The 22,860-nt window shown below is 37.4% G+C and overlaps 1 pseudogene; it reads left to right on the top strand.

Moving 5' to 3' along the window:
- Nucleotides 1-947: 947 nt before the first annotated feature.
- Nucleotides 948-22,209, top strand: LOC129872770 (DNA repair protein REV1-like; annotated as a pseudogene).
- Nucleotides 22,210-22,860: the final 651 nt, after the last annotated feature.

Here is a 22,860-nt window from a genome sequence, read left to right as displayed (position 1 = left end):
CAGAGACAATAATAAAAACAAAGAAAATCACAACCGATGCTTTCTCTTACTCTTTGTTAAGGCGTCCCTTTGACGACGAGTGTAATAACTAGGAAAATCACAATTGCCGCTGTCTCTTTTTCTTCATGACAACATTATTTCCATACCTAATTTCGGTGAAAATACCTGAATTTCTTGAAAGTTGTACTTTAGATCTTTAACAATCAACAAAAAAAAAAGGAAACGAAACTACAATTCCCTAATTTCTTTTGTAAACTTTTTTCTTGATTCATTCTGTCACAATCAATTGGCAACTGAAGTCACAGGTACATGTTCAGGCATGATTACATGTTAGAGAAGTGGATTAAGATTTCATATAGATACGGGGAGAAAGGGGGAAAGCGAAGGAACGAATCAGAGAAGGTTTAATATAAAGTACATAATATTAACCACAAATTTTTATTTAATATTATGCATATGACTTGATACATATTTGTGAGTTGGATTTTTTACTGGTCTACTATCTAATTAGTTTGGTTCATAATGGATGAACTTCTTGTATATAAAAATATATATTTTAGTGTTGGAATATTAAGTTGTTGTACAAGTGAAACTTTGTTAATAAATGTTTATGTTCATGCACTTTCAAAATTTAGGCTTTTATGTATTTCTCATTGTAATTTATATAACTATATAATTATCAGCTTAAATAGAGCTAGAAAATTATTTTATTTAATGGGAAATCAATATATCAGCTTATATATTGCCGCTTCATTTTAGAAATTGTGCAATTCCATCGGCGTTTCAATTTTTGCGTTTCAACTCTCAGAATTCGGAGACGACTATGAAGACAATAGAAAAAATATAACAAATAGCAAAAAAATAGTGTAAAAATATACCAAAGAAGAATTAAAACAAATAAATCATATAATAATCAAAACATCATAAACAATACATATACTAGAATAATGACAAATCAAATAATTATAAAGGCTTCCAAGCTATTCTTCCAAAATAAATTTGTAACCGTGTGTGTTTATAAATCATCCCTGCCCCATTGCTTATATTTGCCGCTTCATTTTAGAAATTGGACACAGCGTCTCCTCAACTCTCAAACTCGGAGACGACTATGGAACACACGCTCTGCGAACTCCGGTTCCAATTCTAAACGAACCTCAAATTCAAATTGGAGTAACAGAAGCAATCAAAGCAACAATAAGAAGAAGGCGAGTCAAAAGACCTAGGTATTGCCTGGGGTGCAAATCTCGTTCTGCTTCTCGTCCTGCCTTCAATAAGTTCACCTTTCTCCAATTTCGGAAGGTTTATTCTTCTTCTTTCTTTACTTTGTTTGCATTGATCTTGCGAATATTTGAACGTTGTGTACACTATCTTGAATATTAATTAGACCATTCGTACACTATCTTGAATATTTGAACAGTTCTCCCCTGAGTTGATTTCGAATAGATGATCATCAAGAAAGTTGGTGTTGATCATCAAGAAATATTATTCTTGACAACAATGCTTGGAATGAAACGAGTCTATATAGAATGGAACTAATATAGAGTATTTTTATAGGCGAGTCTAACTAGTTGATTGATTTTTATGGACTGTTTTTAGAGTTTCACTTCATATGTCTTCTCTATATGGTCTAGTTCACTTCTTGCACAATATACTTCATAAACGCAGCCCTCCTCTCTGATAGTCTGATTTGATGTGCATAGTGTATGCTATATGACTTGTTCTTGGTTCTGTACATTTTCTTGAATATTTGAATGGTTTTCCTTTGAGTTAATTTCCAATAGATGATCACCAAGAAAGTTTAAGATGGACCACCAGTGGAATATGTTGATCATCAAGAAATATTGTTCCTGTTAGTTTATAGACGTTAATTCTTGGAATGAAATGAGTCCACATAGAAAGGCACGAATATAGCCTAATGGATTTTTTGTAGAGTTTCACTTCATATGTCTCCTCTATATGGTCAATTTACTTCTTGCACAATATACTTCATAAATGCAACCCTCCTCTCTGATTTGATGCGTGTAGTGCATGCTATATGACCCCTTCTTGGTGCTGACTTCCTGATCATCTTATTGTGGCTTTTGACGACTTTGCTGTGTAGTTACATGGCCGTGAAGAATCAGAAGCTTCACGAGCAGTTTGAGGCGGAGGCATCAAGCACTTTTCTCAGTGGTCCAAGTTCTTCAAAACCTATATTTCAGGGCGTATCCATTTTTGTTGATGGATACACGGATCCTTCCAGTCAGGTTTAGTACATTATGGTTTCTTTCTGGTCTATTTCACGTGATTTTCTTGCCGGGGATTAATCTGATATGATTGCTTGAAGATTGACGACGTAAAAGATCCTGAATCGAATGATGAATGATGTCAAATGCTGTTTCATCAATAAAAAGCTTCTCTAACTTTTGAATTGGCGAAACAAACAATTACTTGTACTCTTACTTGTGCGAAGAGTTCATTCAATCTGCATGTAAACCCGTGTTCAAACATCCATCATCATTGTAATCAATACCTTGATTATATAGCTATCATATCCTTTTCTGTACCTCACTGGATTTTCTCATATGGAAGATTAGGTTGCTTCTCTTGTAGTTTATTGATTTCAACAATATCTATCCAGGAACTTCGAGGATATATGGTGAAGCATGGAGGCCGTTTTGAAAATTATTTTTCTAGGCGTCGTGTTACTCATATAATCTGTAGCAATCTTCCTGACAGTAAGGTCAAGAATTTAAGGTCAGTTGTAAAACCAAGTTCATCAGTTTCTTATTTTTTGCATCTCTGCTGAAAATAAAAGTATTTTCTTCTAAGTTTAGTCTGAATTTCATAAAGGTCCTTTAGCAGGGGACTTCCAGTAGTCAAACCCACATGGGTGTTGGATTCTGTCGCTGCAAGTAAGCTTCTGAATTGTAAGTTTATATTTCTATGACTTGATTTTTAATGCAAACGAGCAAGTTGACTGCTTGTTTACTTATTAGATTTTCTATCGTTGTTTTGTTGTTTTCAGGGGTTCCTTATCAGCTTGATCAGCTTGCAAGTGAAGTTAATAACCAGCCTAAGCTATCTGCTTTCTTCTCAGAAAACATTGCTATTTATGATGATACGACAACATGTTCAACTGCCCAAGCCACATCTAGAGTTGAGAGCCCATTGTCATATTCTGGAGCAATTGAAGATCCTATATCCTTTGAAGAGTGGCAATCTGCAGAAGATTTGGAGCCTTTGCTCTAGAATCTAAAGATCTAATGCAAGCAAGCTACAATGTAGATAGAGTGGAAGAGTCAAGTTGTAGCATGGCAGTGCAAGAACTGAGTGATGCTGCAAGTGGAGATAGAAGCCAAGCTCCATTTTCAGCACCTCCCAGTCCTCATAACGATGCATCAGTTTGTAGCGACTGGATGAGTAATCCTGTTAACATGGGGCCATCAAATTTAAAGATTCCTAGGTCTCCTAATCAGCGCCATTCAACTCTAGTTGATGCTAATTTTGTGGAAAATTACTTTAAGGTACACACATTGCTATCTTGGCTTTGCTCTTGCTAGAACATCTTGTATTTATCCCCCACCCCCACCCCCCCCACCCTCCAAAAAAAGACGATTGTAATGAACATTCTCTACTCTCAAGTTCATTACTCTTTTTCCTTTTTGCTAAAGTGTTTAGCGCTGGCGTTAGAAAGTTAGTTTATATTGTTATCATTGTTAAGTTATATATCGTCACATATTACAACACCTACCTGCAAATATAATATGGTTTTTGGAGCTCACATGTAAATTTCAATGCGGACTAATAAGTGCGGAAAAACAGGCTTATGAAGTTGATTTTGATAGATGTGTTGGACTAAACGTCCAACCTGGACTTTGAGGCAATGATTCGAGTAACTTAAGATGAACTCCCCGCGATGCCCTTTATACAAACGACGTGGGATATAGTATACACACGCACACACACAATATTGATAATATTGATAACTTGTGGGATGTAATGTATCTCCAACACCTTTGATAGGTGAAATGCCAGGATATGTTATTTTTACCATAATAGGGCACCAAAGAGGGGCCTTTCATGCGCAAAAAGGTTTTGCTCAAAGGATAGACAAGGCTGAGCTCATAAAGAAAAGCATGTTAAAGGTGAATATGACATTGGTATTCTTTTCTTCAATAATTGCCTAAAGGAGATCCACATACTCATAGCAACCTTCTTTTTTTTGGGTTAAAATTTCCTTTAGTGATTGACCATTATCAACTTACTTTATGCTTTTGCTTCTGCTGTTGCTGGATCTGGGATGACACAATGAATAGACCTTTCAAGATTGTGGAAGATCTAATCTCAATTCCTTTTTTCAATTGAGAAACCAAATATCAAGAATCAACAGCCAACTCATACCTAGATATTGTGTTGCTTATATTACTTCTATTAAATTCTTGGCATCCAGATTTTCTGGGGCCTTCTGATGCGAAGAAATTATCTGCTTTTGCTCGTGGACCTGTTATTTTGAATTTGTTTATTTGTAGCTATTGCATTGTATGATGAATAAATACATAAATGTATGTGCACATTGATAAATAATTGCATATCAAATACTAAAAGCACCTAGTGACAAACTGGTTGACATATTCCTTGTGTGCTTTTGTCTTCAGCATTCTAGGTTGCATTTCATTGGCACCTGGAGAAACCGGTATCGTAAACGATTTCCTAGCTCCCCTGATGGGTTTAAATGCACAACTTCAAGCCCTAGTTCTTCAGCAACAGCAAATAAGACAATGATTATTCATGTGGATATGGTAATTTCTGCTTCGATGGTCTGAAAACTCGTCTTTTCCTCTTTATGTTGTTGTGACTGCGTCTATGTTCTGTCTCCTCTCCCGTCTCACGCTTCTTGATCTAAAGGAATGTCATATATATCATATATATGACATTCTACCCGTCTCTGTTGATTATTCTCTATGCTAAAACAATCAGTTCAACTTTGCTTGTTCAGGATTGCTTTTTTGTGTCTGTGGTCATTAGAAATCGCCCCGAGTTGAAGGATAAACCTGTTGCCATTTGCCATTCAGATAATCCACGCAGAACAGCAGAAATATCTTCAGCCAATTATCCTGCTAGGGGTTATGGTTAGTCTTTCAGCCAGTAATTCAATTTTTTCTTAATTGATCTTCATCCTGTGTCCGAAATTTGATCTCCATTCAAGCTCTTTTCTCATAGGAGTTGAGGCTGGAATGTTTGTCAGAGATGCCAAGTCACGTTGCCCTCATCTAGTCATTCTTTCTTATGACTTCGAGGCTTATGAGTAGGTGGTCATGATATTTCGGTATCTTCATCTTGTTCTTTTTCCCCTTTTAATTGGATTCTTTTGTATTTGGCTATCAAGTCCTATAAAATCTGATTTCATTTGCAGGTTGCTGATCGCTTTTATAACATATTGCACAAGCACTGCAACAAAGTGCAGGTATGGCCTCAAAACTACTTGTTGAACAACTTCACGATGTTCTCATCTCCTGATTGATAATTGCTACTGAATGCAGGCCGTAAGTTGTGACGAAGCTTTTTTAGATGCCACTGATTCTGGAGTAGAGGACATTCAAGCTTTTGTCTTAGTGATCAGAGAGGAGATTCTTGATGCGACAGGCTGTACTACTAGTGCTGGTATTGCTGAGAATATGCTTATGGCGCGTCTTGCTACTAGGATTGCAAAACCAGACGGGCGGTGTTACATCCCTGCTGAGAAGGTAGCTTATTTCGAGCTTTCTTTTTGATGTATGAAGAGGGGGGAGAACTTATGTCTTGATCTTTGTCATCTAAATATGTGTATCTTTTACTGTATCCCAAACTATATTTTGCAGCTACATCTTTGTTGGTTACATGTCATTGCCTTCTCTTTAACTATTTGTAGTTAATCTCTTCTTACCTGATAGTCCACTATGCATTGTGAATTTGCACGTACTCCTAGAAAGGACATGCCTGCAAATCAAATCAGATTTTATAGGCTCCACTTTCATAAACCGAAGTTTCTGCCGGGGCTTCTCCATGCCCTTGCCACGTGAGATGTTTCTCCATTGCCACACGAGGCTCTTTTTGTTTTACTTTGTTTATGTCCATCCTGTTCAGGCACAATAACCTATTCCGCTGCAAGAATCTGGTGTTAGATGGAAATCAACATGAATCCTTGAATTATTTTACTAATGTTTTTTAATAAATTACAACTTTCTTATTACCTTTTAAAAAGGAAAAACAATCTGCGAATATTTTATCGAGGATTAGTCCCAGAAAAGGGCTATTTTGATCACTTAGTTTTATCCCATCACAGATACTATATTCAATATCAAACACATTTCTCTTGTTTAGATCTTTGTTGATTAACTCCCTTTTTGATCATCTTATATTTTAGTGTCTACTGCATGTAGTGGCAACAGAGGAAAACAAAGACTTGGAGATCATTTTAGAGAAGTAAAATAATTATTGTGATTTCATTGTCCTGATTTATCTTGTTGGCTATATTAGGTGGAGGAGCACCTGTGTGAACTTCCAGTAAAAGCATTTCCCGGAATCGGCCATGTGTTGGAAGAGAAGTTGAACAGGAGACGAATCACAACTTGTGGGCAGCTGCGTATGATTTCCAGGGTTCTCATTGTTTAGTATTTGTTTCCTTCTGCAATATATTGGTGATTGCTCTCGCGTTTTTGATTTTCCATCTAGTTATATTTTGTGTACAACAAGCACTGTTTTGATCTGGTTTCTCTGAGATACGTTTCACGCTTGAAGAAACACTACAAGAGTACTTCATGAATCATTGCATCTCTTGCTACAGAGATCTTCTTGTTCATTTTATGTTTGTTAGTATATTTGTTTTCAAAGATAATAAGATAATGGTATTTTATTAAAGCTAGTACCAGGAAGGTACAGCAAATCGTATTAAGGGGTATGTTTGTAAGAGTTCGTGAGCAGAATTTCTGCCAAGCCGGGTGGCCTAGCGTTTAGGAGCTGGAGTGACAACGTAGGAAACCAAGGATTTCAGTCTAGCATGGATGACACTAGTTGAATTATTCCGATCTTCCTACGCTATGGAAGGAGGAGGAGGGAGTCGTGGTGGTGTAGTGTTGTTTTATAAGTAGGCCAGTGGGGGTTGCAGGTATTCGGTGGATTAATCTTCTTGTTTATTTGCCTTCTCCATCCAAAGCTCTCCATGAAACTATATTTTCCATTTCTTGTGAAAAAAGGACTAACATTTAGCAGGTAATCTCAACTGGATAGCTATCAAAGAAAAATGAGGTTTGTTATTCATGCTGTCTGCTTGAGTCAGAGTCCTCTTTGCCACTTGTTCCCCAGTTTCATGGGCACATGCCCATGTAAAGTCAAGCATCCTTGGAACCTTCATTAACTAGAGCTGATGAAACGGGGGATACATTAAGACAGCATTTACACCTATTTGGCTTACTCAGCTCCTGGAGTTTATTTCAGCTAATGATATTTTGTTAAACTCATGGTTAAAATGTTTCCAAATGTATGATCATTCGATGAAATGAGAATATCTCGTCTTGTGAAACTATCATTTAATCAGTGCTTAAGAAATCCCTTGTTGGCATGGCGGTTGTTTCTTTTGAGAAAGAAGTATGCCGAACACATTACAACACTTTGGTTATCTTTTCTTAGAATAGCTCAAGACTTGTCTTATTGATTAAAGAAGCGATTTCTTATTGGTGAGTACTTTCATAATTTTCTTGCTATTATTCAGCCAGACAAGTGGGATGCTTTTCTCCTTTATATGATACTTATCGATACATCAATCATGGTGTAACAAAGAATGTTGCTTTATATATGTGGCCTGCCATGTTTTGGGATGACATGAATTATACTCTATATTGGACTATATATACTCCTACTCATTTGTTGTGTTTCCAGGAAACTCTCCAGAAGGACTTTGGTTCTAAAACTGGCAGTATGGTATGGAACTATAGTAGAGGGATAGATGATCGGTTGGTTGGCATGATACAGGTTAGGACCAACACAGAATGTCTTACTGTATCGCTTTTATTTGTAGCTTTCTTTGGATTTTTGTCATAGTCACACAACTGACTCGCGAACTCCCATTGACTCCTTTATTTCACTGTTTCTTATTGTTTTGAATATTGGAGACTTGCTTAATGATTGATGAGTATTTATTTTGCCTCCTGTGCTGCTTGTTGCTTCTAACTTGCGTCATTGATTCTGGTGCCGATAGAAGCAGTCTCTCAAGTGGTATTGTGTGTGTGTGCGTGGGTATATATTTATGATATTTTCAGAGCAAGTTTTGGTTCCGTTTCGAATGTAGTAAGTAGTACATATACACTTGCATCGTATTTCTGTAGAGGTCTTAGGTCTTAAAAAGCTGTTCTAGTACCTGTCAAAAGGAAGCAGATACCAGTTACATGCTTCACGAATCTGCATCATGAAGTTTGTCATTTTGTTTATAATCAGTCATGCGGGTTCAAGCCAAATATATAAACCTCTCAATAACGTTTGCAGGAAAGCAAATCCATAGGTGCAGATGTTAACTGGGGCGTGAGATTCAAGGATCTGAAAGACATTAGATCTCCACTAAATGTCATTGTTGTTTTGGGCCTTTGTACCAATGCTTATTGACGCTAAACACCACCTCAATTCAGGTACAACATTTTCTGTTAAACCTTTGCAAGGAGGTTTCATTACGTTTGCAAGGATGTGGAGTGATAGGGAGTTTACCTTAAAGGTCTCTCTGTTTTTTGCCTTATGAAGCCATTATTTTTATTGAGATTATAGTTCATTACTGAGTTCTTTTAGTATAAACTAGTCGTATAGTTGGTTCTTATGCTGCTTTTGTACCTATATTTAGCAATACAGATAAAGAAAAGAAAGGGTGATGCAGGGGAGCCAGTAAAATATTTGGGCTGTGGTATTTGTGATAACTTGAGCCATTCTGTCACGGTATAATATTTTCTGTGATAATCTTGTGCGCTTATGTTTTTAAACTGAAGAAATTTCTATTTTCCTTTAATTGCATTGTGCCACTTGTAGGTGCCAATGGAAACAAATAGTGTTGATGTGCTTGAGAGAATCGTTTCACAGCTTTTTACGTCTTCACACGTGGGTAATTGCTCTCCCTATGTGAATGTTGCACTTTAAAATAAGGGTTTAAATCTGCACCCAAGTGTGAGAACTGGGTGCGAACCTTGGAGTTCAGGTTCAAATTTCAGCAAAGACAAAAAAACACTAGGTGATTTATTTCTAGGGTGTGCCAAAATGGAAATGTATTATATCTTACGAAATTTTAGCTGATCTCAATGTCATTTCAATATAAATAGCGTGCTTACCTTTGTTCTTTGGGACCACCGATTCACTTCACATTCAGAGTTATGGGCTTTTGTTGTGATTTTAGTCTGGATTATCCTTCTTGTTTCATCCTAGTTTTGTTTTTTTATCTTGATACATCTGTGCCAAAAAGATTATCTGATCTGCTTTTTGAGATTCGAACAAATAATTTTTTACTGTAATTCTTAAATATTTTTTGTCATATGAAATGGGAAAATAACGAACTGTATTGTTTTTCATATTGTTCTAGTACTAGATTTAATTCTCAGCAGATGAAGTCATATTAAACTTAAATAAACAAAATAGGTCGAATCAATTTGGGATGGAGTATCAGCTTTTGTGTGCGACATTCCATATCCGAGCAACTTTCAGTAAATTAATCCATTTGATGCATGATGTTATTAAGGAGAACACTGAGCTAATCTTTTGAGCGTCCTGTGCTTCTTGTTTCTTACCTTCTTCCACTTCTGTCCCCCGTTTGATTTTCGGAAGAGTCTAACAATAATCGTAAGTCCGCAACCTTCTTTAGGTATGAGGTAATGTCACTATATTTTCGCTCTTTGATATAGTTTTTGTGTATTGACACAGACAAGCTTTTCTCTACTGATATTTCCGTGCTGATAAACTTAACAAAGAGGGAGAAATGGTGAAGAGCAAAGATGCACGTTTCCTCACATGCAGAAGCTCGACCACTTGTTTTTCATGATTTTAGCCAAATTATTGCAAGAAACATGATTTGTCTTTGAGAGTCATATTAACCAAAAAAATCTGAGATTCGTGTTTTAGCTATTTCGTATTAGAGTCCTAAGTGTTAGGATGGTGAATAGAGCTCAGAGAAGCCTTTTTTTTTCTTTCCCTTCAGTAGGGAGTTTCTGTTTTATTACCCAAGAATGTTGCAGTTTTTTTTTTTTTTTTTTTTTGATTTGGGCTTGAGATCTGTCAGAGAATGCTATTTGCCTGAAACTTCAAAAACCTTATGTATAGCCTAAAAGGGAACCAAAAAATATACTGGTGCAGCTCTGATGCTGAAGAAACTTTCAAGTGCAACTTTGATGTTCTTTGGTTTCTGCATTTAGCGGCGTTTCTTTTTTCGCTAAATTGTTAGATGTATCAGAATCAATCAACTCATGGTGAATTTTGAACATTGCAGACCAAAAATTTTCTCTAAGGATGTTAGAATTCCCTTTGGACCAAATGAATTTAGAGTAACAAACTTTAGATTTTTCTTCCACATCAACCATATCTTTGTTCAGCAACAACAAAAACATACCGAGTGTGATCTCAGTATGACTTGTAGTCTACCCTGTTTTCTTCTTCTAATATAAATGCTGTTTTGACTATCGCTGTGCAGATGTGGAGGACATACGAGGCATGGGATTGCAGGTCTCAAAGCCTGAAACTGCGGATATTTCCGAGCAAGGTCTTTTCTTTGCGTTTTATATCTCTCTCTATGCCAGTTATGATGACGACAGTATGTCATTTGTGAACTGTTTTTTCTACTAGTTTCATTGACATAAATCCAGGGAAAGAGAGATGCTCCATCAGATCCTTGCTCACTGCTGCCTCTGCTAAGACCAATTACCAAAACAAAAGCAGTAGTCATGAGAAAGGTACTGATGTAGGTTTGACTTCTTCACTTATTTTCATTGGCTTGTCCAAATATTTATTGCCTCTAGTCATGCCTTTGCTTGATAGAAGTATTTGTAACACACTTAAACTGGCACTGAAATTCTATTGTGGTTCCTTGCATTGGCTGTGTTCTAGCTCATGAAAGGTGGTATACCTTTTATAGAAATCTCTTTAATTTGCGTGTCCTAATAATACTTGAGGACATCGTAATTGTTTATCTTAGATTGTTTCCTTTCTCTGTCTACAACATGAGAAACTTATTGCAGCAGCACTGATGGATATGAAATCTCTTTTTTAATGCTTCCGTTAAAAAGTTAGTATGATGGTCTTGTGTTGTTTCTTCATGTCAACTTATTCCAACATCGATTCTGTGTTTTCAACAAGTTCTTAACTAAAAAGTATCGCCTGAACTTGTATTGAGTTCATTTTCCACTTCGATCTGCTTCTCTGATATTGCAGATAATGGTAAAAACAGTGTTGATGAACGCCAGGCTCAGTTGCAGGGTGATTCAAGTACACCTTTCATTGAAATGACTGCAGCGTCGCCCTCCGGTACTGCTGGTTTTGGACAGAGAGGAACTCTTCCTCCTCTGAACGAGCTTCATATAGGAGTAATAGAGTCTCTTCCTCCTGAGGTCTTTTCAGAAATTAATGACATTTATGATGGAAAATTTGCTCATTTTATTACTGAAAAGAGAAGCAAAGGTGAGGATGCATTCCTTTAAATTACATAAGGCAGTTGGTTAACCCAATTAGCTTGTACATATATACCATTTTGTTATAAGCTTTTTCCTCAATTCTCATATCTTTTAAATTAGGTGTATCAGAAAAAGAAAACATATCTTCTGTTTGCCCTGCTGCACCAGATGATGTTTTTTGCTGCTCATGAGGTATCTTCAGTTTTTCTCCTCTACTTGGGCTGGTTTATTGTTTCTCCTGGTTTATTATTGGTGATGAGGTTTATCTTGTTTCTACAACTTCATGGTGTTGAATCTGGTGACTATAATTGGAGCATCAGTATAATGAAGAGGAAATCCAAGTGGTCTCTTATCCTAATAAGCTTTTTGCTGATATGAAAAGTGGAACACTGTCTGATGCTTGTGTACCAAAAAATATGGACGTGGTTATTAATGCTCCTGTCTCAGGAGGCATCAGTCTAATGCCCTCTTCTCCAAGTCAAGTAGACACCTCGGTTTTTCAAGAACTGCCTGAGGAGTTGAGGACAGATATACTTGAACTCCTTCCTGCACACAGGAACAGTGAATCCTCACTAGATGCTTCCTTGGTCTGTGCTAATAATCAGAACTGTAGTCCCTCTATTTCAAGTATTGATTTGTGGGTTGGAAATCCACCTGAATGGATTGACATATTCAAAGACAGCAATTGTCAGATTTTGTGCGTTTTGGCAGAGATGTATCAAAGCGCAGGGGCAAGGAAACAGTTATCTTCTATATTGCAGAGGACTATGTCTCAGATTTATATTCTCCCTGATGTTGGCACTGACGGATGGCCGAGGCTGTTAGTTTCTTATGCGAGCTTATCAAGCAGTATCTAAAATTAAAAAATTCAACTGATATTGAAGAGTCTTACACTTGTTCTTGCCTTTTAAGAAGGTATGCACCAGAGACTAAACTTATCTGCAGTATGTGTTCAATTTCTTCAGCACATCTATTTTCTTGGCACTTGCTTCTGTATTTTTATTCCTCTTTGCGATCTTAAATTTCTTTCTTGATGCTATTGTATTCCTTTCATCCTTGGAATATTGAAGTAGAAACTCGATGTGGTGTGTTTTATACATGCAGAGCCCAAGGTGATGAGGAAATTAGACAGCCACCAAGTGTAGTTTTTCAAGTAAATATTTTGAGAAGACTTGTCAAGTAAAATTTTGAAGGACACAGACTGGCAGAAACTTGCGGTCTTTGCTTGTACTACAATGACGACCACACCTCAATCCCAAACAACTTGGGGTCAGCTATATGAATCCTCACATTTCTATTTAAGCTCAACTCATGTCATCATCATACCAAATAAAAGTATAAGTAAAAGATAAACTACAATATATATAATAATAATAATAATAATAATAATAATAATAATCAATGGTATTAGAAGTTCTCTAACAAGTCTAAAACCTATTCCCATCTAGTAGATATCATCTATGTGGATCTTTTTCTTTAATTTTACCCTATCTTTAGCTAAATCTTCATTGATTCCAAGAAATTGTTGGTCTTTCGCGACAACTTCCTTCCTTGTGATTTTAGGTCTACCCCGTCCCGTTTTAACATCCTCACTCATCATAGTTGAACACCTACGTACTGGTGTATCTATAGGTCGACGCATGACAGCATCTCGAGTGACCTTCTCTCTTTTATCTTCATTGCATGCTATTTTCACCTTTTGGCGAGTATGACCATTTCTCATTTTATCAAATCATGTATGACCGCACATTCATCTTAAGAATCCGTATCTCGGACTTAAGCAACCCAACATTTACTATCATATAACATTGTTGGTCTTATAGTTTCTGGAGAACTTATCATTCACTTTGGCAGCCATCCTTTACAGCATGACACCTCGGTAACACATTTCCATTTCAACCATCCAATTTTATTTTTATGAGTATTTTCTTCATTTATTATTCCATTCTCTTGAAACAACAAGCTTTTATTTCTAACCACAATTTCGTCTAGTCTCACCTCAACTTTGCTCTTCTGACTAAGCTTGGTGCATATATTCAGTTCTACTTCTATTTTTTTTTAACATCCTTTCTCTCTATAATGCTTCTCCATAGTTCATGCTTTTGGTTGACACTTGTTTTGTTGGTTCACACAATATCATCAACAAATAGCATCCACCATGGGACCTCATTTTTTGTTTGGCTAGGTCAACCATAACTAGGATAAACAAGTCGGGACTCAATGTTGATCCCTAGTGCAGACTCACTGTTACGAGAAACTCTTTGTATTTGTATCTCCTGCTATTCTTCTCATGTTAGTAATGACTCCTTCATACATGTCCTTTATGACATTGATATATAAATATGAATTCCTTTCTTCTCCCTCACCCACAGAACGACCTTCTGTGGTACTCTGCCACAATAAATAAATAATAAGAAGTTTGTTATTGTCAGAAATGTAAGTATTAACACAGGAGGGAAGGGCTTCTCCTGTTGTTTAACACAGAAGTTTACAACAACTTGCTTCCACATTTTCAGGTAACATAAACAGTTCCATTTATTTTCTTCTTGAGATTGTGCTATAAAGAAAAATATGGTGCGGATAATCTTCTTCTCAAACTTGTCTTTCTGACTCTCAGTGGAAATCATGACATTTAGCTGGCTGTTGGCCTTGCAGGATTATGTACATGATACTAGTTTCGGTCCCTTTATGGTTTTTGCTTATAGTTACAGTCTGCTATGATATCACATTGTGAACTGGTTTCCCTTGTTTATGACATGTACCAAAAGAATGATATGACTTGTATGCATTGTTGAAAGAATTTCTACCAGATATTGATTTAACAATATTTGCGAAAACTGGGCAGGCTGTCCTGCTGTTCTCGTTAACCCATTAATTGATATGGTTTCTTCTAGATTGGTTCTATCGTTCTAGGGTTAGTTTTACTTCTTAAGAGTTGTTTAAGATTCTACTATGTGGAGAACTACTTCCAACGTGTAGTTCAGGGCCTGTGGAACATGACTTAAATGAATAACTGTGCGCTCATTTATTCAACTGACATTCTTTTGGTTTTCATGTAAACAATTCAAACATGTTTTCTTTTATATAATAAGTAACAATGCACGAGGGTGATGATATTTCGTAAGAATGCCGTGTGCGCGATTGCAATCTTAAAGTAGTTACAATACATAGTGATACTTCATTTACGAATATTGGAAAATGTTATTGAAGTCTACCCATCTAGATTGTTATTGGGTGGCAAATTCCCCACCATATCTAGTACTGGTGTTGGATGTTGAGTATCCTCTTTGATGCTGTGGAAATATGAATTATTCACTTATCTTTTAAGAATCGGGCATAAAAGCCCTATATATACATGAAGGATCCGAATGTGGTTCCTTGATCTTAGGAAAGAAATCCCTCTAAAATAGCAACTACCCAATCCTAGGAGATATGTACAACTGTACAGGATCTGGAAATAATACCACATCCTCTAAATATAGAAACAAATACAATACAGAAATAAATCCTAACTAATCCCTATTTACAATGAATCCTAAGATTTCTACACCCCCCCTCAAGTTGGGGAGTATATGTTGATCATTCCCAGCTTGGAGCATAGATCTTCAAATATAGGCCTTTGGAGAGCTTTAGTTAGGATATCAGCGGTTTGCTGTTGTGATGGAGTGTATCCCAGGTTGATGACTTTAGCTTCAATCTTCTCGCTTATGAAATGCCGGTCAACCTCAACATGTTTTGTTCGATCATGATGGACAGGGTTCCGTGCAATGCTTATAGCTGATTGGTTGTCACACAGGAGCGTAATTGACTCTGAGTTCTCAACTTTGAGTTCACTGAGTAATCTTTTAAGCCACATACCTTCACATATTCCGTGTGCCATTGCACGATACTCGGCTTCTGCACTACTCCTTGCAACTACGGACTGTTTCTTACTTCTCCAAGTAACGAGATTGCCCCACACAAATGTACAGTAGCCTGAGGTGGACCTTCTGTCACATAGAGATCCAGCCCAATCCGCATCAGTAAACACCTTGATACCTCTCTCAGGAACCTTTGTAAATGCTAGTCCTTTGCCCGGTGTGCTTTTGAGATATCTTAGGATTCGATATGCTGCCTCCATATGCTCTTCTGTGGGGCTATTCATAAACTGACTTACAACACTCACTGAGAACCCGATGTCTGGTCTTGTATGAGACAGGTAGATTAGTCTTCCTACTAACCTTTGATACCGCCCTTTGTCTACCGGTGTACTGCCCTGTTTAGATCCTACTTTGTTGTATGGATCCATTGGTGTGTCGGCTGGTTTACTCCCTAGCATTCCTGTCTCCTTTAGAAGATCAATGACATACTTCCTTTGGGAGATAAAGATGCCTTTCCTTGATCTAGCAACTTCCATTCCCAGGAAATATTTTAAATTTCCGAGATCTTTAATCTCAAATTCCCTTGACAAGAGACTTTTAAGACGGATAGCTTCTATGTAATCATTACCGGTAAGGACTATATCATCAACATAGACTATAAGAATTGTTACCTTCTGATTCGATGTGTGTTTGACAAAGAGAGTGTGATCTGCTTGGCATTGAGTGTATTCGGTCCCTTTGAGAACTTTCGAGAACCTATCGAACCAAGCACGAGGGGACTGTTTGAGGCCGTAGAGAGACTTTCTGAGTTTGCAGACTTTGCCTTGATTTTCCTTTGTGTTAAAACCTGGTGGAATGTCCATAAAAACTTCTTCCTCGAGGTCACCATTGAGGAAGGCGTTTTTGACATCAAGTTGATGCAACGGCCAATCAAGGTTAGCGGCAATAGATAACAAAACTCTGATGGTGTTTAACTTGGCAACCGGTGCAAAAGTTTCTTGGTAGTCTATCCCGTATGATTGAGTGAATCCTTTAGCCACCAACCGCGCCTTGTATCGCTCAACCGTTCCATCAGCTTTATATTTAACCGAAAAAATCCACTTGCAGCCTACTGTTCGTTTTCCTGGAGGAAGAGTTGTAATCTCCCATGTCCGGTTCTTCTTTAACGCCTTGACTTCTTCAAAGGTAGCAGCTTTCCAGGCTGGGATTTCTAGAGCCTCATGAACTGAAGTTGGAACCTGAATCTCATTAAGTCTAGACAAAAACACATGATAATTGGGTGACAATTCCTTGTACGATATGAAATTTTTTATTGGATGTGAAGTGCAAGTCCGAACCCCCTTCCTTAGAGCAATAGGAAGATCAGAATTATCAATATTAGTAGATTCACTAGGAAGCATACCTTGAGATTCGTCAGGAGTGGGATTCGGTTGAGACTCACGGCACTGTTGAGATTGTACAGGTTGTACCTCCTTATCTTGCTTCCTTCTTCGGGAATAGACCAGGATTTCTTTTTGTGGGCTAAGATATGTGTTCCCCGATTTTGTTGGTGAAGTTCGGTCGGCTAAAGGTTCAGTAGACACTGTTTGGACAGGTTCATACACATGTGGGGATAGACTAGGAGCAATCTGGGTAGGCTCTGCAGGTATTGAAGAAAGTACTTGAGATGAGGTTGTCTCCGTGTTAATACCTTCAATCATGAGAGGATGTTCTGTCACATTTCCCCCCTGAACAGCCGTGTAGAATGGTTTGTTTTCAAAGAAAGTGACATCCATGGAGGTGAAAAATTTCCGGGTTGAAGGGTCATAACATTTATAACCCTTTTGAGACGGAGAATAGCCGAGAAAGATGCACTTGGAGGCTTTTGGGTCAAGTTTGCTCCGGAGATGAGGATGGATGTGTACAAAGACAGTACAACCAAAAATTTTTGGAGGTATATCTGAGATTAGGTGGGTATGAGGAAAAGACTCTAGAAGAGCTTGACATGGGGATTTGAACTTTAATACACGGGATGGCATCCGGTTAATGAGATAGGTGGCAGTAAGAATGGCATCTCCCCAGAAGTGTTTGGGAACATTAGATGTGAAGAGGAGTGCTCGAGCAGTTTCAAGTAAATGCCTATTTTTACGCTCGGCAACCCCATTTTGCTGAGGTGTGTCGACACATGAACTTTGATGCACAATTCCGTGGTCAGAGAGATAGTCACCAAGAATGCTATTGAAATAGTCAGGGGCATTATCGGTTTTAAGGACTTGGATATTTGTCTGGAATTGGTTTTTTATCATTGTATGAAATTTTATGAAGAGATGTTTGGTTTCTGATTTTTCCTTCATTAGAAACACCCATGAGAGACGAGTATGATCATCCACAAACAGTAAGAACCACCTAGCCCCTGTTACATTACTCACCCTTGTTTTTCCCCAAATGTCACTGTGTATAAAAGAAAAAGGGTGAGATTGCTTGTGTGATTGAGGTGAATAGAATGCACGGGTATGCTTTGAGAATTGACAAATATCACATTGAAAAAATTGCGGATTTTTATTTCTGAATAATGAGGGATACAACCGAGATAGATAAATAAAATTGGGATGTCCTAGACGATAGTGTAAGTTCATAATCTCACTATCCTTATTTGAACTGAAATAAATAGACTTTTGGCCGTGACTTGATATGGAAAGACTAGTTGACTCGAGTTGAGAATGGTTGGAGGAGTGTTTTGAATCTGGTTGCATTCTAAGGTGGTATAGGCCTGCACAAATCTCAGCATTGCCAATCGTCTTCCCCGAGTCCAAATCCTGAAAAACACAAGTGTTGGCACGAAAATTAGTTGTGCATTTGCTATCCTGAGTAAGTTTACTAACAGATAATAAATTGCAAGTGAGATTAGGGACAAAAAGGACAGATTTGAGGGTGATATTCGGTGACACTGTGATGGTACCGAGGCCTGTCACTTTGGAGCTGCTCCCATCGGCTATACGGACACATAAATTTGAGGGGCACGGTTCTATATCATCAAACAATCGTGCATCTCCTGTCATGTGATCTGAGGCGCCAGAATCTACTATCCAGGACTGCGAAGATTCATTTAAAACTGTAAAGGCAGCTGGTGGAATACCTGTTTGAGCTATATTTCCTGTACTCGGGGTGGAAGGAATCAGAGAAGAGGAATGTTGTGCGGAGTTAAACATCTTCTGTAGCATATCCATCTGTTCTTTGCTGAATGGATATGTCTCGGCCTGAGGAGGATTGCTAGACTGACGTGTCTCAGTCTGAGAAGGATCAGTTGAGGAGACCAAGTGTCCACGGCTTTCATAGTCATTAGTCACCCGTTTTGGTTTCCAATCGGCTGGCTTCCCGTGTAGCTTCCAACAAGTATCCCGGGTATGGCCAGGCTTGCTGCAGTGGTCACACCAGGGTCGTCCACTCTTGGGCCTGTTTTCATTAAATGCTGAGTGATTTCCTCCTTGCCGTGAGTTTGTGCTGTGATAAGAAGGTCCCCGAGCAGCAAGTGCTGATCTGTCACCTTGTGGGTTTGAAGGTGATATCCCCATCATAACTTTCTTTCGGCTTTCTTCCCTTCGGACCTCAGAGAAAACTTCCCTGATTGGTGGCAGTGGTTTGATTCCTAGTATTCTACCCCTGACTTCATCTAGATCCTTGTTGAGACCCATAAGAAACTTGAATACTCTTTTTGTTTCTACCATTCTCTGAACTTTAGCCTGGTCTTCAGAACACTTCCACGTATGAACTTCGTAGAGATCCAACTGCTGCCAATATCGAGTCAGCAGATTGTAGTAGGCAGTGACAGACAACTGGCCTTGACGTAGATCGTGGAGAGTACTCTCGATGGCGAATAATTCTGAAGTGTTGTCGTTGCTAGAGTACGTATCTCGGGCAGCATCCCAAATTTCTTTTGCAGTTGTGTAGAGAAGAAAATTTTCTCCAATTTCTATGGTCATGGAACTGATCAGCCATGCCATCACCATGCTGTTTTCGGCCTTCCAAGCTTTGAAGTTGGGATCATCAGGCTTGGGAGCAGTAGCAGCCCCTGTGAGGTGATCATCTTTGCCACGCCCACATATGAACAGCATAACGGATTGTGACCATTGGAGAAAATTGTGGCCATTTAACTTATGACCTGTGATGGGATGAAAACTCTCAGAGTTTCCATGGTGGGTAGGGAGATATTGATTCGGGCTTGAGGTGACCTCAGATTGGGAGTGAGTTTCTGTGGCCATGCCGGACTTTAGGAGTGAGAGGAGAGGCTGATTAGGGTTTCAAATTTGCTCTGATACCATGTGGAAATATGAATTATTCACTTATCTTTTAAGAATCGGGCATAAAAGCCCTATATATACATGAAGGATCCGAATGTGGTTCCTTGATCTTAGGAAAGAAATCCCTCTAAAATAGCAACTACCCAATCCTAGGAGATATGTACAACTGTACAGGATCTGGAAATAATACCACATCCTCTAAATATAGAAACAAATACAATACAGAAATAAATCCTAACTAATCCCTATTTACAATGAATCCTAAGATTTCTACAGATGCGCTATCAAAAACTACTCCATGTCTGCAAATAGGGAGTACCCAATCTGTTGGTCTGTTGACAGATTTTGCTTGGAAAAGTATTCCGGTCTTTCAGTTAACAAGCGTGTTGAAGTCCACGTCAGTTTTGGGAGGGAATATTGGTCTTTTTATATGATCTCGGGCAATACTCACCTCATGAGCTAGCTTTTGGAGTTGAGTTTTGCCAAGGGCCATTTCCTATCATGATATCGGAGCAGAAAGAATTGAGTAAATAAAAACGTGCTCTCTGTAACAACTTAGTTTTTAGATGAGATGATAACAAACTTCATCATGGTATCAGATCCACGCCCATACCAATCCTTGGTTTACCTGATGTTAGGCCTCCAACTTGTATTGTCCATGCTCCTGATTCCTGGGCATGCGAGGGAGTGTTGAAGTCCCACATCGGTTGTGCAAGGAAAAAAATGATCCCGTTATATGGTCTTAGGCAATCCTCACCTCATGAGCTTGATTTTGGGGTAGAGTTAGGGCAAAAGTCCATTATCAAAGCGGTTCCACAGGTGATTCTGTTCTTCCGCTTAAGTATGTAATGGTCTCACTGTGCACATTACTTAGTTTATTCCTTTTCCCTTTGTAATATAAGTGTGTCAAGTTAAATAGTTAAATACTGCATTGATTTGGATTCAGGACTGTTCTGGTTGGAGTTGTCTTTGCAGCAAAATAGTTTCCTTTGTTCCTCCTTTTTAATTAGTAACAGCAGGCTTTTAGTTGCAAAACCAGTTAAACTTATGAAACCTAAAATTTTAAATGTAGGTAAAATCTATTTTTTGATAGTGGTTACAGAAGACCTGCTTAAAAAGGTTAAATTATAATGTTGTGACATCTTTGAAAGTCTTTGAATTTGAAACCATTGGTTTAGATGCATAGCATCCTTTTTTTTACAATAGCAAATTCAAGTTTAGAATCTGCTTTAACAGTGAATTCGTGACCTAGCCTGATCAACTTTTTATCCTAATTTGTAGGCATCAGTTAGTGAGAACTATGGTGGCAGCTTTACATAGCTTCTGTGACAGAGTGATGTGTGGGATGCCTTCTTTGCCAAGGAAATAGTGTCAGGTGCTCTATGTCTACAAGTCAGCATTCCATTTTGTGATTTTTTGTATCTTCTTTTGATTTTCATATGTTACTTGAAGTTCTCGCATCTTTCACTCATTTCCTCTCTAAGTTGAAATCATAATCCTATAGAGTGGGGGACCCCAGGTTAAACTGATGTCTTCCCAGGTTAAACTGATAGTGCTGGAGATCATCATGGTAGGTACCTTGTCTATTCTGGAAGTGTTATTTCCAATTTGTGTAGGTATACATTTGTCTTCCCGCTTGCTTGAAGTCAAGTGAGGCTTCATTCTTTGGATGAATAACGTTAGGTGATATGAACTGCTTGAATCGGTTGAACAATCTATTCATTTTTGTCTTAGGTCTTGTATGGATGATGTTCAAGAACATCCTTGATATTTATCCAACTGAATAGTGAAACAAGAATGCTATTTTTAACTTCCCATAGTTGATGCAAACCTTTGTTTGAATGTTGTCTCTTCCTCGAGGGAATCTAGTTAATGAGAAGTGTTTAAAACAATCAAATAAATAAAAGTCTCTCTTCTCTAGCAGTTGGGAGCTTTTCTATGCCATGCGCACACAATTCAACATGTATATCCAAGTAGGAAGAAGATTTGGGTTCGGAGTCTCATTCATCTGTTAACAGATTAGTGCTTAACGTGCTTGCCCATGAAAAAGGAATGATGGAGTCGATACAGAATTAATTGGATAAGTACAAATATTCTCTCTCTTATAATTTAAACTTTTAGATGAGGTAATAGAGACACAATTAGGCAGAAAGGAGAAAGTTTTGTGGCTTACAAGGCATCAAAACTGATATTTGGAGAAGTATTAGACAACAAAAGGATGAAGTGGCATGTGTTGCTTCTGTGTGAGGATAGCTTTGCCCCTTCCGTATCATCATTACTTAGACCTGATAACATTGCATTCTGTATTTGTCAATGATTAAACTTAAGGAAGTAGTGCTGTTGACATTATTTAAGAGTTCAATGGTAAACTGCAGCACTAGTCAGGTCCAAGTAAAGTTGCGTTAGTCATTTTTCCTTTGCAGTGTTTATTTTTTATTTTTTAAAAAAATAAATTATTTTGCTATTTTTTTGGCTGCTTTTTTTAAAATAAAAGATATCCTTTTTTTTTCAAAACTTTTTTCATGGAATTTTTTTTAATCTATCAATATTGTATAAATAGTGTAAAAACATGTGTATATATATAAATATACAAACAATTATGTAGTGTATATATAATGTATCATTTTTTTCTAAATAGTTATGTAATGTATCAATATTGTATAAATAGTTGTGTAGTGTATATGTAATGTATCGATATTGTATAAATAGTTATGTAGTGTATATGTAATGTATCAGTAGTGTATAAATAGTTATGTAGTGTATATGTAATGTACCAATATTGTATAAATTGTATATAAACATGTATATATAATGTACAAATAATTATGTAATGTATATGCAATATATCGATATTATATAAATAATTATGTAATGTATCGATATTTATTTGACTCTCATGCATTCCCACCTTAAAGAAAAAAAAGAATAAAGAAAAAAATAAAACGACTTAAATATTCATTTTTTCCACAAAAGAAGTGAAACAATTATAAAAAAAATAAAAATAAAAAAGGAACAAAAAATAAATTAATTAAATCAACGTTTTTTTCTTTAAATAGCACAACAATTTTTTAAAAA

Source organism: Solanum dulcamara, chromosome 11 (assembly GCF_947179165.1).
Source record: "Solanum dulcamara chromosome 11, daSolDulc1.2, whole genome shotgun sequence".
NCBI lineage: Eukaryota > Viridiplantae > Streptophyta > Magnoliopsida > Solanales > Solanaceae > Solanum > Solanum dulcamara.
Note: the sequence above shows the minus strand (reverse complement) of the source record. Positions and strands in the feature narration are given on the sequence as shown.